This window comes from Peromyscus leucopus, chromosome 3, assembly GCF_004664715.2.
Source record: "Peromyscus leucopus breed LL Stock chromosome 3, UCI_PerLeu_2.1, whole genome shotgun sequence".
Classification (NCBI taxonomy): Eukaryota; Metazoa; Chordata; class Mammalia; order Rodentia; family Cricetidae; genus Peromyscus; species Peromyscus leucopus.
In genome coordinates, this window is record NC_051065.1 from 137029337 (window position 1) to 137045703 (window position 16367).

Consider the following 16367-nt stretch of genomic DNA (forward strand, 5'->3'; position numbering starts at 1 on the left):
AAATGTCTCTTTGCCACTGTGTCCTCTTCGCCAGCACAGTGCACTGCTGATCACCCTTCCTTGTCATTCTATTAGAATTCTTTTAGCACAACTCTCGGCCAATCTATCTGTAAACCTCATCTTCACTCTGTTCGACTGCTCCACAAGAGGTACACTCCTACACAGTAAGCTCTCTAGTGAACAGACAACACAACAACAAAAACTACCTTCCCATTCTAAGATTTTCCCAGCAAAAAGTGTAAGAATATAATCTACTTGTTGCTGGCAAATATTCCTTAAAATCTGAGCAATAGAGGTTGAGCTACTAGAGAGGATGACCTTGAATTCATGGGTCTTCCCACCTCCATCTCCCAGCACAGGGACCCCTAGTACACACCACTACCGCTGGCTCCATTAGGTATATTATTATGGAATACTTTTTTTAGTCTGGCTTTTTGAGACAGGGTTCTCTGTGTAGCAGCCCTGGCTGTCCTGGAACTCATTCTGTAGACCAGGCTTGCCTCAGAGATCCACCTCCCGAGAGCTGGGATTAAAGACACGCACCACCACTGCCTGGCTACTGAACACTTTTTTAAAGACACTATAAAGAAAGAATGTAATTAAACATATAAGCATATAAAATGTCGTATAACAGGAAGTGTTTATAAATGGATTATATATTCTCTGTGTATATGAAATATGGATAGTACGTACAATCAGTCTTTTGTCTACATGTATGACCACCAAATTTAGGAGTATTCTAGCTTTCACTTCTTTATTATATATAGTATTTAGTCCTAACTATCAAGACTTTGGAGGCTGAAGAGACAGCCCAGCAGTTAAGAGCTCTTGTGACTGTTCAGAGGACACAAGTTTGTTTCCCAGCACCCACATCAGGCAACTCAGAGTAATGTTTGTAACTCCAGCTTCAGATGCTCCAGTGTTCTATACTAGCTTCTGACACCACCCTCATGGACAAACAATTACAAAACAGGTCTTTTTAATCTTTTAAGAGAATAGACTTTAGGGGAATGGAGAGATGGCCTGGTGGGTCTTAAAAGGACTGGATTTTGGTTCCCAGCACCTACATCTCTCAGCTCACAACTGCTGTTAATTCCAGCTCCATAGGATCTAAAGCCCTATTCTAGGATCCAAACACACACACAAGCATAAACAAATGTATACTTGAGTGTGTGTGCACACACAAATAATAAAATCTTTTTTAAAAAAGTTTTTAAATGTTTAACTACAGACATGAAGTTATAATAAAGCCTTTATTGTCTTCCTGATAAGCTTAATTTTTATATGCCAGATTTCTAAAGACTACATTTAAAAAATTCTTTAAACCCTCAAATTCACAGAGTATGACTTTCTTTCCAATCCCATTTGAGATTGCACTTCTGTTCATAACCCTATTTATAATTCAGTCATAGACAAAGACTTCACAAGTAGTTGCTAAGCAACAGCAGCATGCTCAGTTTGGGCCTATTGGAAATTTGGCTGTCTGCCACATTAAAGGATTTAACTGAGCCTAGAGCCTCCAGAATTTAAAAAAGCAGATGAGGAGGAAGAGAAAAGGAAAGAGGAACAGAAAGAAACAGAAAGGGAAGAGGAAGAGGTGGAGAAATGAGGAGGAGGAAGGGAAAAGGGGAAAAAAATCTCCCAACGATCTACAGTAAAATGGACAACAAGCCAAGCCCGTTAGCTCATATCCGGGTATTTGTGCAAACTTACAATCCTCAGAAGGGTGTACAGCTCTGAAGCTCCTCTTCTAGTGAACACAGCAACCGCAACAGCTCGGGAGCCTGCGAGCACACTCGCGAGAACAATGTATGGGACTACGATTACATCAGACCTTTAGGACTGGAGAAAACCAACTCCATTCCCTCAGATCTCTTTATCTCTGTATGCCCGGCTAACAACTAAAGGAGAATGCTTCCACACTAAACCACACTATTTTTCCATTTTAACACTGCAACAATTTAAATTTAGGAAATGTAGTAATAACCAAAAACAATTACAAACCACACCTGCCATTTCTTAATAAAACTGAGAAAGCATTGAGTATTTCAAAATTCATTCATTTATACAAATTAACACTGATAAGAATAAAACTTAGCAATGTCAAGATCACGCCTTAAGCAAGCAAGGATCGTTTCAATGAGAAATCTTCACACTTGAACCAGCAGAAACAGTGTGACACTGCTAGATTCACTACTGTAGAAACCCTAACGCATCAGTAAGAGCTCAGATACCTGAAGAAAAACATCCATTCAAAACATCAAGGAAAAGGTATCTAAAAATAATTTACATGGATTTTAAAACATGTGAAATATTAGAACTATGTAAGACATGACTCAATGTAGAAAAATTCATCAATCTTCCTAAAAAAAAAATCAAAAGAAACTCTAGTCAAAGCTTCACCTACATAATTTTTATATCATAACAGAAATTTTAAGATTAATATGTAAAACAAAAAAGTGCTTTATAAATATTAGGGAAATTTTAAGAATTAGAAATGTTTTCCCATCAGATACAAAAGCTTATGTCAAAGTAATAATTGTTTAAAAAACAACAGTGCGATAGAATAATTGTCCAAAACATAAAGACACAGCTTCTTAAATAAATGATTAAGAATACCCAGGTTAGATATGAGTACACCACCAACAGGTTATATGGAAAACAATGGATAATCCAAAGGTACAGAATGAAAATTAAACACAAATTCTTGAGGACCACTTGGAAAAAGGGAAGGGCTACAAATGATTCAGAAAAAGAAACATAAACAAAAAATTCAAGTAAAAAAAGATTTCAATTTTATTACTGCAAACTACTTCTGATTAGCATTAACATACAGAAGTTATATCACAGACTGTTAGAACAATGAGTCTGGATCCTTTACGAGGTCAAACAGGCACTAACCCTGACATTCTTATCCCGGGTGCTCTGCTTCTCTCTCTCTCTCTCTCTCTCTCTCTCTCTCTCTCTCTCTCTCTCTCTCTCTCTCTCACACACACACACACACACACACACACACACACACACACACACACACAGAGTCATCCATGCATATCATAAAAATCTAGAAGGATAAATACCAAACCTGTTACAGCAGCTCACTTGAGAAGAGACAAGGGACTGTAAACACAGACTTTCACTTAGACCAGATAAACCACTTTGAATCTTCAGATGAAAGCACACTGAATCATCTGTATTTGACCAGCTAGTCCTACTGCACTTACTGTCTTCCATGATGGTACTAAGTAAGGGGTACTAAGTGTATGTATGTGACTGTGGCTAGGGGGTGGCACTAGGCTGAGACAAGTAGGCCACCACTTACAAGTTAACAGGGTACAGCAGCATCACTCTTGCTCCTCTTATGAACAAAGAAAGGCACTGAGGAGATGGTAGAGCTGGGAAAGTTCTTCCCTCCAAGCATGCAGACCAACAGATGGACTCCTCAGGACCTACACAGAAAGCCAGGCACAGCAGCAAGTATCTACAATCCCAGCGCTGGGAAGGCACAGAAAGGAGCCCCGAGCTCACCAGCCAGCCAGTCTAGAGAAACTGGTAAGGTTTAGGCTACATGAGAGATTCTGTCTCAAATAAAGTCGATCGTCATCAAGGAAAATGACCAACATCAACCTCCAGCCTACACAAACGCAGTGCCCAAACACACACAAAATTAATGAATACATAAAAAAGAGTACAATGAAAACTGCAGACGAAGGGTCTAGAGAGATTTATCCGCTGTAAAGAGCACTGGCTACTTGCTCTTTCAGAGGACCAGGGTTCAATTCCAATCACCCACATGGTGGCTAACGACTTTGTAATTCCAGTTCCAAGGGAACTCAACACTCTTCTTGGCCTCTATGGGCACTGCACACACATGATGCACAGACACACATGCGCGCGCGCGCGCACACGTACATTCAATAATTAAAGAGAAAGAGGACAAATGAGTTTAGGCTGGAGGGATAGCTCAGCAGTAAGAGTGCATACTGTTCTTCCAGAGAACACCTGAGATTGACTGCCACCTCACAACTGCATGTGACATCAGCTCCGTGAGGATTCGATGCCTCTGGTCTCCACAGGTACCTGCACTCAGGTGCACACAACCCACACACAGACACATAACAAACATAATTAAAACTAGTATATATAAATATTTTAAAAGAAAATGAATCTTAAATCTTAGAAATTAAAAATGAGAGCCAAGTGACTACAAGTAAAATGATCTGGTTAATCAGAACCCAAAATTTATCTTTTACAAGGGACAAATATTCAGGCTAGTAAACACAGAAGAAATACTTAGAAGTTATTTTCACTCCAGAATATTTGGGGGGGAGCAGGATCCAGGAAAAAGTCAAGAAGAAAAATAAAACAAGAAAAACTTTCAGAGCTGAATAAGTTAAGAACTACTGAATATTGAAAATCAAAACAAGCAAAATAAAATGTTGATATTCAGCATATCATGAGATTTCATAAGCCCAGTAAGGGAAAAATAAGAACTTCTGAAAGTCTGAAGTAACACTTAAACTGACATTGGACTTGTCATCAGCAATAGTAAACACTAAGAGAAAACAGCCCTCTCAAAGTTCAAGGGGAAAGGGTTGGTTGGTTGGTTGTTTTTCCTGGGAACAGCCTAAACTAGCAATTAACAAGGATAGAGAAATAAAGATGCTGCATATAAGCAAAGACTGAAAGAAAATGGATTAAAATAATTATATCAGCCGGGCGGTGGTGGCGCACGCCTTTAATCCCAGCACTCGGGAGGCAGAGCCAGGTGGATCTCTGTGAGTTCGAGGCCAGCCTGGACTACCAAGTGAGTCCCAGGAGAGGCGCAAAGCTACACAGAGAAACCCTGTCTCGAAAAACCAAAAAAAAAAAAAATAATAATTATATCAAAATATATTACAAGCACAAAATGGCAAAAAAAAAAAAAAAATCTAAGAACAAAACCAGATAAAGGAAACTGCAATATTTCAAATAACAGTAAGATGAAATAACTGCAGATTCATCTCTGAAATAAATATTCAGAACAACAATGAAATCCTAAAGTTCACAGGGTGGGGACAAACTGTGCAGAAGAGATGAGGACACCAGCAGGCCAGAGAACATCACTCGGGGAAAAATGACATACAGAGAGCTGCATTCCAAGTTATTAAAAGCATTCATAAAAAAAAATCATCATACAGGTATTCAATCAATAAAATGAAAAAATAGCTAGACAGTGGTGGCGCACTCCTTTAATCCCAGCACATGGGAGGCAGAGGCGGGCGGATCTCTTGAGTCTGAGGCCAGCCTGGTCTACAGAGGGAGTTCCAGGACAGCCAAAATTACACAGAAAAACCTTGTCTCAAAAAACCTAAATAAATAAACAAAATCTTCAACAGCACAAAATGGCTACCAAAAACGAAGTTAGACCACAGGACAGAGAAAAGAAGTCAAAGAGAAGGGGGTACACTTTTAGGGTAGTAGGTTTGTCTGAACATCACAGACAGTCTTTTAGTACCTATAAAATAAAAATGAAGATGCCCATCCTAAAGAATGATCTGGAACAACATGTTGTATGAGGAGAATAATAATGAGTGAAAAATAAAGACTATTTAACCTAGGAAATACAGGGTATTTTAATGGCTTCAGGAATAGAGACATGGGGCAGATATGGCAAAAGTCAACTTTGTCTCCAAAACCACTCATCTGTGGCATGCCTGATGACAGGGACCACAACAGTGAAACTGTTTTCTAACCCTGTTGGCCATTAGAACGCTGACACAGACCCAAGAGGATCCCTGCTAGGAAAGTAAGCTCCTGTGCAGAAAGCAAGCTTCCAAATACTCCAATGAGGTTCAGCTCAGTTCCACGATCTGCAGTTCTACAGTGTACTAAATAATTTTGTCTAAGAGGAAACAGAACCAAAACTCATACTTTTATCCCTCAAATTATGCTTGGTTTTTGTTTGGCTTTTTTTTTCATTCCGGGACTCACTCTGTAGCCCAGGCTGGCTTGAAACTATTTGAATTCGGTAAGTCTCTTCTTTTCCTATATATAAATACTAGTCCATTAACTACCTTCCCAATTCCAACATCTTCCTAAAATATAATGGCGCAAAATACATGAGAACATTTCCTAAATGTTTCAGATGTCTTTGTCTGCTACACCAATAAAATAATGACCTTCTTCCCATCTAAGCTCAAAATTACTAAAAGCTGCTTTCTATTATCATTGTAATCATAGTGACTGAGTTACAACATATATGAAAACATAAATTTCTGGATTTTATATAGACTTATACATTGAAACAATATTAATGAGCAAAACTGTCAAAAGACAACAGTCAACAGTCCACCTTGTGAAACATGGCTATACTCTATCGTGGCTAGCTCTTTCAATACATAATGTAGTAATAATGACCAGTTAGTTACCTTCCAGAAGCTAGAGAACTAGAAACCCCCTCAAAGAACATTCTAAAGCTGCAGGGAAAGCCTAGTGTTTGTGTATCTTCTAGAGAAGAAGACAAAGAGAAGGGCCTACTGTAGCGTTTTTTCCTCTATTTCCCTTAGCTGACATGACTACTTTGCACTTTATTCTACTTAGACCTATTCCCCAAACATAATGATATCAATCTGAAACATCCAATCTCTGGCCATGACATTAACAAACACACATGTGCATTTCTCCACAAACATACACCTTTCTATCTTTACAGTAATTATAGAAAGCCTCTACTATACATACTTATTTTTACTTGAGTATTTCAGGTACTAGAGTAACAACACCTGTGTCCACTAGCCAACTTACAAAATAAAGTGTTAAACGTATCAGAATTCTTAATTAACTCATGTTAAAATTGTGGTAAATTGAAGTATTTGGAAATGAAATGATTACAAATATGGAATGAAAAAATGATCCTGTTATCTTTGTATAAACACCTATTATCTAACACGTCATTAAGTCAAATGTGAACACATAAGCAGTCTGATCTATAATGCTAAACTGTTAAATGTACACTAAAACTTTACAGTGAATTAAGGTAAGAGATTGTCCTTTCTCGTCATACACCAGGTGTGTTGGCTTAACTGACAACATGGTAACCGGCTATAATGAAGATCTAAAACTGACGCTTATGTAGTATGAACATATTATATACATGAGGAATAGCCACATGAAGCTCACTTCATTTATTAGTTAGTTCATTTCAATTCAAATGTGAAGGAATTTTGTAAGGATGGAAATGACGTATCTTTAAAAGAACAAATCCAACTATGTCTCTCAAAACCCTCCTGGATATTAATATTAATAATCTCCCAATCCTGTTATTACTAGAGCTAAAAACAAGCAAAGTCTGCCTAAAGGCAAAGAAACACATACAGTACCTGGGGTAGGGAGGTGGCACAGAAAAGTGCCCTGAATCTCTTACCTGAGGGCAGCTTGATGCTGTAAAAAGATTTCCTCTTCATTTAAGGCAGTGGAAACTGGAAAAATCTAGTGAGACTCCTAGGTTAGCCTTGAGTCTAAATTTATTTGATTCATACTCATAAAAAACAAAAACAAAACCAGGACTCTAATACAATAGTTGGCTACATATTACAATTCCTTTCAGTGTTTCACATCAGTTGTGCAGTGTGTGCAGCAAACATCTCATTAACCACGAAGCCAAAAACTGTCATTCAATTTATCAGTGATGCTCACAGAACACAAGAGTTTATCTTCAAAATGACTGTTTCCAGTGCAAATGCCTAGAATCCAAATTCTTTGTGCTGCTTTTCCATGCTGTCAACTGTGGCTCTGCAGCAACTGCAGGCACTTAAGTACCTCCCACCTATCACCAATGGTATCAGCAGGCAGTCTTACAGTTTAAAAAGCTCCTAGCTGCTCTCATACCCATGCTCACTGTCAACTTTGGAGATGCCATTACTGTAACACAAATGCTTCAACTCTGTTCAATCAATCAGCCCAAAGGCCGAATTCTCACACATTCCAAAGAGGAAGTCCATGACACATATTATCTGCTGCCACTGCACACCCAGACTGCAGTTCCAGCTAGCTGGCGCCAGGAACAACAATTGACATAAAGCAGCCCTTTCTTCCAGAGCAGCTACAGGGGAGGACTGGTGAGAAACCCTCATCTGTTCTCCAGCAGGCACTGTGGTTCTAGAAGACACTCAAATGGGATCAATCCGAGCGATCCACTAAAATAATTCCATTCCAAGGAACAAAACACAAGCAACTCTAACTTTTACAAAGCTAAAATTCAATTCCTGCCACATAAAACAATTTACTCCCCAAAGATTTGTTTAAAATCCTTAGCTTATTTGTTTCAGACTAGTAAATAAAAGTTATCCCTTACCTTAAAAGTACAGATTACCTAAACTATACTCAAATCCACAAACTAGTACTATATTCAAAGTAATAAACTAATAAACTAAAAAGTACTTAAAATGCTAAGGGATTATCTCAACAAAATGTTATTATTTTTAGATTATTTGTATTATTTTTAATTACCTGTATGTATGTTTGTTTGCATATAGGAATGTCCATGTAAATACTAGACACACACGCACATGCACGCACACACGAGATGTCTGAGATGTCAGATCTCTGGAACAATGATGAAGGCATCCACCCGAAGTGGATGCTGGGAACTGAGCTCCTGTCCTCTGCAAGAGCTAGAAGTACTCTAAGCCACTGAACCATCTTCTAAGCCCACATTCTGTAATTTTAATCTTATTTTTAACTTACTTAAGTTACCCATTATATAATAATGAAACTCTTAAGTATGAACAAAGAAGTTACTGTTGTATAAACAGTATATGGTGGCCCCCTGATATGCAGATAATTGTAAATGTTATCTGGGAGAGACAATCACTGAAAAAGGAAATGATAAATTCTTCTGAGACAACTTCACTGTCCTCTCCAGATCCATCCACCTAGCCCATTCCATCCCAGCAGATGAAATGACAGCAAAAACAATGTAACTTCAAGATTAACCATAACTTCATACTGGGCGGGAGTGGGGGGCACAGGTCTGAACACCAAGCGCTATTAAATATCACATTCATCATAGAGCCTCAAGAACTGAAACGTAGAAATTATCCAGGTTTTATGGTATCTTAGTCACCATTCTATTACTATGAAGAGATATCATGACCAAAGAAACTATTATGAACTACTATTTACTTAGTTCCATTAATTCGTTGTGCTTTTCTCCTCAAACTGTACATTTTATATCTCTGTCTGTCTAGCTTGCTGCATTCCATACTAGATCTATATAAGAGTGGCCACTAATAATCACACAACCAGTCAATATTAAGCTGTCCTGAAATGTCCTGAAAATGCAAGGGTCATTTATCCAAAACTTCAATTTAGCCTCAGGCAGATTTTTTCAGCCAAGGGCAGAATGCAGCCACATTCTTTGCCAAAATCTCACAAGAATGGTCTCTAGGCCACTTACTAATACTCTTCCCCTCTGAAACCTCTGCCAGCATCATAATCTAGATTGCTCTCAGCACCATTGTCTTCCAGGCTCCCACTAGTATGGCCCATTAAACACTGCTTAAAGCATTTAACCACTTTCCTAATCTAAAGTCCCAAAGTCTTCCATATTCCTCCAACAAGGAGCATAGTCAGGCCTGTCACAACAATACCCCGCTCCCTGGTATCAACTTCTGTCTTCGTTACTGTTCTGTTGCTGTTTAGAGACACAGTGACCAAAGCAACTCCTAAAAAAGAAAGCATTTAACTGGGGGCTGGCTTACAGTTTCAGAAGTTTAGTCCATTAGCATCATGGTGAGAAGCAGGCATGGCAGGCATGGTGCTAGAGAAGTAACTAAGAGCTACTTCCTGATTCACAAGCAGAGAGAGTAGAGAAGAGAAGCGGACGGGACAGACAGACAGACAGATAGACAGACACACACACACACACACACACACACACACACACACACACACACACACACACACGGCTTGGCATGAGATTTTGAAACCTCAAAGTCCACCTACCTCTCCTCTCCTCTCTCTTCCTCCAACAAGGCCACACTTACTAATCCTTTCAAATAGTTCCATTCTCTGGTGGCTGAAAATTTAACTATATGAACTAATGGGGACATTTATGGTGATATTTTATTTGTACTGAAATGTGATTTTATTTGTATGTTAATAAAGTTGCCTGGGGGTCAGAGCTAATAGCAAGCCATAGCAGGAGCTGGGTGGTGGTGGCGCACGCCTTTAATCCCAGCTCTTGGTAGGCAGAGCTAGGCAGATCTGTGTTCAAGGATACAGCCAGCATGGAGACACACGTCTTTAATCTCAATACCAACCATAGAAGACCTGGAGTCTGTATAGCTGGGCTGTGACGAGGTCATGTGGTTGGGTTTACAACCAATGAGAAGGCAGAATAGAAAGTCAATAAAAAGGACAAACACACAGGAAGTAGGTCTCTTGCTGAGGAGGACAGCAGCGGCAGTGAAGGGTAAGGATTTTAGCTCTTAGCTTTTGCTCTGACCTCTTGGGCTTTTTAACTTTGCAAATGGCTCTGTGTTTCTTATTTAACAAGCCGTTCTACAGACATTCTTATTCAAACTACCACATACAGTCTTTTTAATTTATTTAAATTTATTTAATTTGAACCCAGGTTGGCCTTTAACTATGTATCAGAGGTTCTCAACCTGTGGGTTGTGACCCCTCTAGGGGTCAACAAACTCTTTCACAAAGATCACATATTAGATATTTATGATCCATAGTAGCAAAATTACGGTTATGAAGTAGCAATGAAAGTAATTTTGTGGTTGGGAGTCACTACAACATGAGGGACTGTATTAAGTTGGTCACAGCCTCAGGAAGGTTGAGAGCCATTGGGCTAGATCCTCCTACCTCAACTGCCCAAAGGCTGGGGTCAGAGGTGTAACTCTGACTCCAGTCTCTCATTTTTCAGGTGTCTCCTCTACCTCTTTGCGCTTGGTTAAGCATCCAACTTTGAGTTTGGTCCAGCATAAAACATGGTGTAAATAATAAGCAGTTAGTATTACTTTAATATCAAATGAGCTCATTAATCACTTGCAGTGAATTAATCAGTAACAGCTCAACATTCCTGCTACTGGAAGTGCCGAAAACAGAAGGACAGAGATCTAACTCACAGCTTCTTAAGCCAATCACAGCAGACAACTGACATTTTAGTTCCAATACACTAGCAGATAAATATTTTTGTAATGTACAATAAAAAGAACTGCCTGAAAAGACATTGAAATAAAATGAACTTAACAACCGGCAAAAATCAGTTGCATAAAATTTTATCCCACTGATAAAAAAGGTCTAGACCCTCTCAATTACAGCTTGTATGTTATGATGAACCAAGACTGGACCCTATAACAAACAGTCATTGCTCTTACCTACTCTACCAGCAAAGCCAGGATTCTTGCCTGATAACTTTTAAGACAGTCTTGCTAAGTTGTCTAAACTAGCCTCAAACTTAGATTCCTCTTACTCCAGACAGCTAACATTTACTTTCCAACTCTTTAATCATCTCTACTGGTCCAAGAAGGGCACAAGAGATGAAATGATAACAACAAACTGAACAATAAACAGCACTAGCAGAAAGGACCTCTCCTGACTTTGTTAGTGCTCCCACTCTGATGCACTGTCAGTCAGAACTCTTCACGGGCTGCATCTGGCTTACTTCAGAGGGGATGACAGATATCCTCAGGAAACTCAGAACTCTTCAGACAACTCTCTCAAATTCAATACCTCCTCATTAAATTCACACTCTTGCGGTAGTCAACTAATGCGGTTCTCTGTAGTTCCAATAACAAACTGTAATGAATCAACAACAACAAGACAAACAAAAACCCACTTTGTGAAAGTTCTAACCTGAACTATTCAGGTTATCTGGACAGTAGTTGTTTTCTCCCCGGTCACTTTCTTTGGGCAGTGTGGGAATAGAGAAAACCAGGGAAGTCTGTCTCCTAGACAAGTTAGGCACCTTTTCATTCCTTACCCGTTTCACTTTTAGCTTGAAATCTAGTTCCAAAAGAGAGTATTTTCCTTGGAGTTAACTGTCATTTTACGAATGTCGAGAAGCTGCTAGGCATGGTGGCATATGCCTGTAATCCCAGCTCTCAGCAGGTTGACACAGGAAGAGTTTAGACCAGCCTGGACTACACAGTAAGAAGACCAAACCACCTCTCACCCCACCCCCCAAAAAAGCTGGACTGACATTCTAGAAAACCTGTATTCAAATCCTCACCAGCCAGAAAGGTAATTTACCAGTTCATGCACCAGCAAATCAATTTTCACAGCTGACACAGTGCTGTTAACTAATAAATGTAGAGAGAGGCATTTTCAAAGTTAAGTTTATATTGGCTTCCAATATTATCTGTGCAAGAAAAGTATTTTATCAGAAAATATTTTCAACTAAGAAAACTTCCTATTAGAAAACTCACTAAGTGTTGAAACTGTTCAATTTTTGGTAGTAACTTTTTGACAAAATGTTACTTTATACATACCTGCAGCAAGTGGTACATTAATTTAATGTTTTCTTATTCTATGCCACCAAGACTGGTTGGTGCCGATGATGTCTTTAACATAAGTGACACCATTAACAAACAGAAAAAAAACTTCAAGGTCCCTTTATAATTTCTAGTTGAGTATTTTAATCTTCTCACTTTGACTCTTAAGCTGATGTCACTAAATCTTTCTATTAGGTCCCACAGTACTCTAACACTGAGGAGAAAAAAAAAAAATAGGACAGAGATTGGAGAGATGGCTCAGTGGTTAAGAACACTGACTGCTCTTCCAGAGGATCTGGGTTCAATTCCTAGCACCCACATGGCAGCTCACAACCATCTTTAACTCCAGGTCCAGGGAAAACAATGTCCTCTTCTGGCATCTGTGAGCACTGTACACATACAATGTACAGACATACACGTAGGCAAAACACCCATACACATAAAATAAAATAAACCTTAAAGAATTTTAATTAGAAAAAAAACATGCTATCAAAGGTACCACATTTTGTAAAGAATACACTTCTTTTACATATGTTAGGTCTTCCTAGGTTGGGTAGAATAGACTAGATTTTATTTATGTTTATTTTCTTCTAGGTTAGAAACTGTATTTTAGATACTTTAAGCTATCAACACTCCCTCTAATTGAGTACAAAAAGGATTATAAGGCAACTCCTGGGAGAAGCAAAATAATAAATAATGAATAGAAAAGAAAGAAAGAAAGAAAGGAAGGAAGGAAGGAAGGAAGGAAGGAAGGAAGGAAGGAAGGAAGGAAGAAGAGGACGGAGCGTCTGAGAGACCTGTCTACTCAAAGTATATTACTGGGAAGAAACACAGGCATACCATTACCCCATCTAACATTTAAGAGGCAAGACGTGGATTTTTAGTAAAACTTCATGTTAGATGTTAACTAGAAAAATGGGCAGTAGTTCACGGATAGAAATAAGTCTAACAGCTGTCACTGTGGCCACTGAAAGAAAACTATTCCTAAGGTCCTCCTTTGCACCTGAAGCACAGCAAACACTTGGCCCTGGATTCAAGCCATCTTTTGGAGAGCTCTTGTTCTTACCATGTATTTGGGAGACTCAGCCAGACTACAACTGAACCATTTATCCTACACTTCCAATTCCGGAACAACAACAACATTTCGACTCAGACTTTACCTATGAATGTACTGCACCGAGGATTCTATAAGGATTCCCCATCCTTCCCTACGATAGGCTGACGACACATGACAGACAAGGTGTGCGACATTTGAGAAGTAATGAACTCAAGAAACAGAGTGAGCCAGTTAGATCAGAAAGAGAGAGCTAAAAGGGAATTTATATTTAAGTGAAGAATCTTGAGTCAATAAACTTTCTACCACCCTGACATTTCCTTTTGAGAATTATACTATTTTTTTTAAAACAGCTTATGAAAAGGGGTAAACAATAAGGAGGAAAAAAAAAGAATAGAAAATATATGGCCTCAGTTCCCAGCCAGGCAGTGGTGGCACACGCCTTTAATCCCAGCACTCGAGAGGCAGAGGCAGGTGGATCTCTGTGAGTTTGAGGCCAGTCTGGTCTACAGAGTGAGTTCCAGGGCAGCCAGGGCTACATACAGAGAAACCCCGTCTCAAAAATCCAAAATAAAAGAATTCAGTTCCCAGAATATGTATCATGCCAATTATCCAGTATAATGTCTAGTCTGTAACTCATCACAGAAAAATTGAAAACTGCCACCAACCCAAAATAATCCAAACTCTAGTTTATGTTTATAAGCTATAAAAATGGAAAATGGCAACAAAAAAAATTAGCAATAATAGCCCAAGTAATGACTGAGTCTAGAATTTCCCCATACAAAACTGTATGAGAGTAAAAAAAGTATGAGAGTAAATTCTACACTCAACAACAGAAGGCAAAAAATGCGAATGCCAACATAAACTGCTCAATAATTTCAACCTAATCAGTTTTCTTCCACACTAAAGCTCAAGCGGCTATCTTCTACAATTTTTTCAAACCTGCATTGTTAAGTGCTGCACTGTCCCCTCCCCCATCCTTCCACCGAGCCACGGAAGGAAAACTCAGACCGGAGGAGGGGTGACCCAGGCTGCAGCAGTTCACTCTCCGTCATGCTGCTGAGCACGACCTTACGCAGAGGAGGAGCAGACTCTCCAACACATACCAATTCTTCTTGTTTCTGTTGTTGGGGCAAATTCACATGACTGGATGATTTATATAAATTATTCAAATTATAATGAGTCATCATTTTAGTTGAGATTAGATTACAAAAAGCTACCTATTTTATTTAAAAAAAATAACCAAGAGGAGGTACAAATTTAAGTTTGTAACAGGGCAGCAATTTTCAACTATTAAGTAACAGATCTAATGTTCTAGTCTAAACCTTTAAGAAAACCAAAAAAGAAAAAAAGGTAGATGCATTCGAGGATACATTTCAAACAGAATCCCATAGTGCAGTAGAGGCTGAGTTCTACAAATAAATGAGCTAGATCTGGACACTAAGATAAACTTCTCAAGGTCCTATGTGATCTCATTTCAAAGTTTTGTTATAGATAATAGCTTATTTATTAAATACAATTATGACAAGTAAATTTTATAAGTTCATACTATAAAATAAGTACAAAATAAAACTCCATGTGTAACCTTTTAATGTGTTGGGGCCTCCCCTAAGAATTTAATTTGCAAAAATTTAATTTGCTGTTTTAAAAGTTATTTTAGAGCCAGACATGGTGGTACTTGCCTATGATTCTGGGGGGCTGAAGCAGGAGAATTCCAAGTTCAAGGCTAGCCCAAGCTACAGAACAAATGTTCAAAGGCCAGCTTATATCACATGAGATCCTTTTTCAAAAAAGTAAATGTGGGGGGAGGGGTGTCAAAAAGAGTAAAAACTTAAAAAATGGAAAATAAAAGCCCCTCTATTCAGAATATTCAGAACTAACTGTTCTCTATTGTATTAGTCAAGAATAGATTTAAAATATTCTATTGTCACAGTTACAGGAGTATACCACACCATTCCGAAAATAATTTAGTAACTACTAACAACTTAAGAGCCGCTTAAAATGTAACTATTCTCCTACCTGAATGACGTGGTTAAATTCCATTCAATCTTTTGAGAATACATGGCAGCATGTATGCCTGTGAGCCTAGCACTGGAGGGGCAGAGGTTGGAGGTCAGGAGCCCAAGGCAAGCCCTAGCTACTTAGCAAGCTAGAAGCAACACCGGACCACACTGAGACCATGTCTCAAAAAAGAAAGAAAAAATTATTCTCCTAACTTGCTAGGTGACCATGAAACTGTATGCTATAGTAGTTCAGCAAGCATTTCTGCTTTATAATGATAAAAAAAAAAAACTTTAAATTTACAATCCCTTTAAGTGTTAAGTTTTAAATGTACATAATAATGTCACTTAGTTAACTAAAACATTATTCATTCCAGTTCTCTAGTTATCAGACTGCACTAAATTTTAAAAAGAAAAAGGTATGAGGTGTATATGTAAAATTATTCTGAAATTTAAAATCTTAATTCAAATGTCAATTCAAACAAAATATAAGGAAAAAGTGAGACACTATAAATATAAATATATATAAATTATAAAATAAAAAGGCAACATGTGAGAAAGCACTAAAGCATATAACAGAAAATGAAAAGACAATATTTTTTTCTATGATTTATATAGCAAATTAGCATTCTTTTTATAAAGCTACCAAACAATAATTCATTTTTTAAAAGCAGAACATCATATTCTTTCCAAACAAAGCTGATTTATGGCTTATTAAAAAATACAATTAATATATTGTTTGAATTTCTGCAAATATCTAATGAATTAAGTGCCCAATATACAAGAAGTATTAAGTTACTCCTGTGTTAGAAAAGCACTACTGTGGTG

At 38.2% G+C, this 16367-nt stretch overlaps 1 protein-coding gene across 3 annotated transcripts in view; it reads right to left on the minus strand.

Annotated features, from left to right (window-relative positions):
* LOC114695021 (activating transcription factor 7 interacting protein) overlaps window positions 1–16367 on the minus strand; it is an 88829-nt gene that overhangs the window by 57729 nt on the left and 14733 nt on the right. The window contains exon 1 of one of the 3 annotated variants that reach the window (XM_037204049.1): window positions 1714–2286. The exons of the other annotated variants lie outside the window; for them this stretch is intronic. The gene's annotated coding sequence lies outside the window, so the exon portion shown is untranslated. Of the gene's footprint in view, window positions 1–1713; window positions 2287–16367 lie in introns of those variants that run through there. 3 annotated transcript variants of the gene reach the window in all.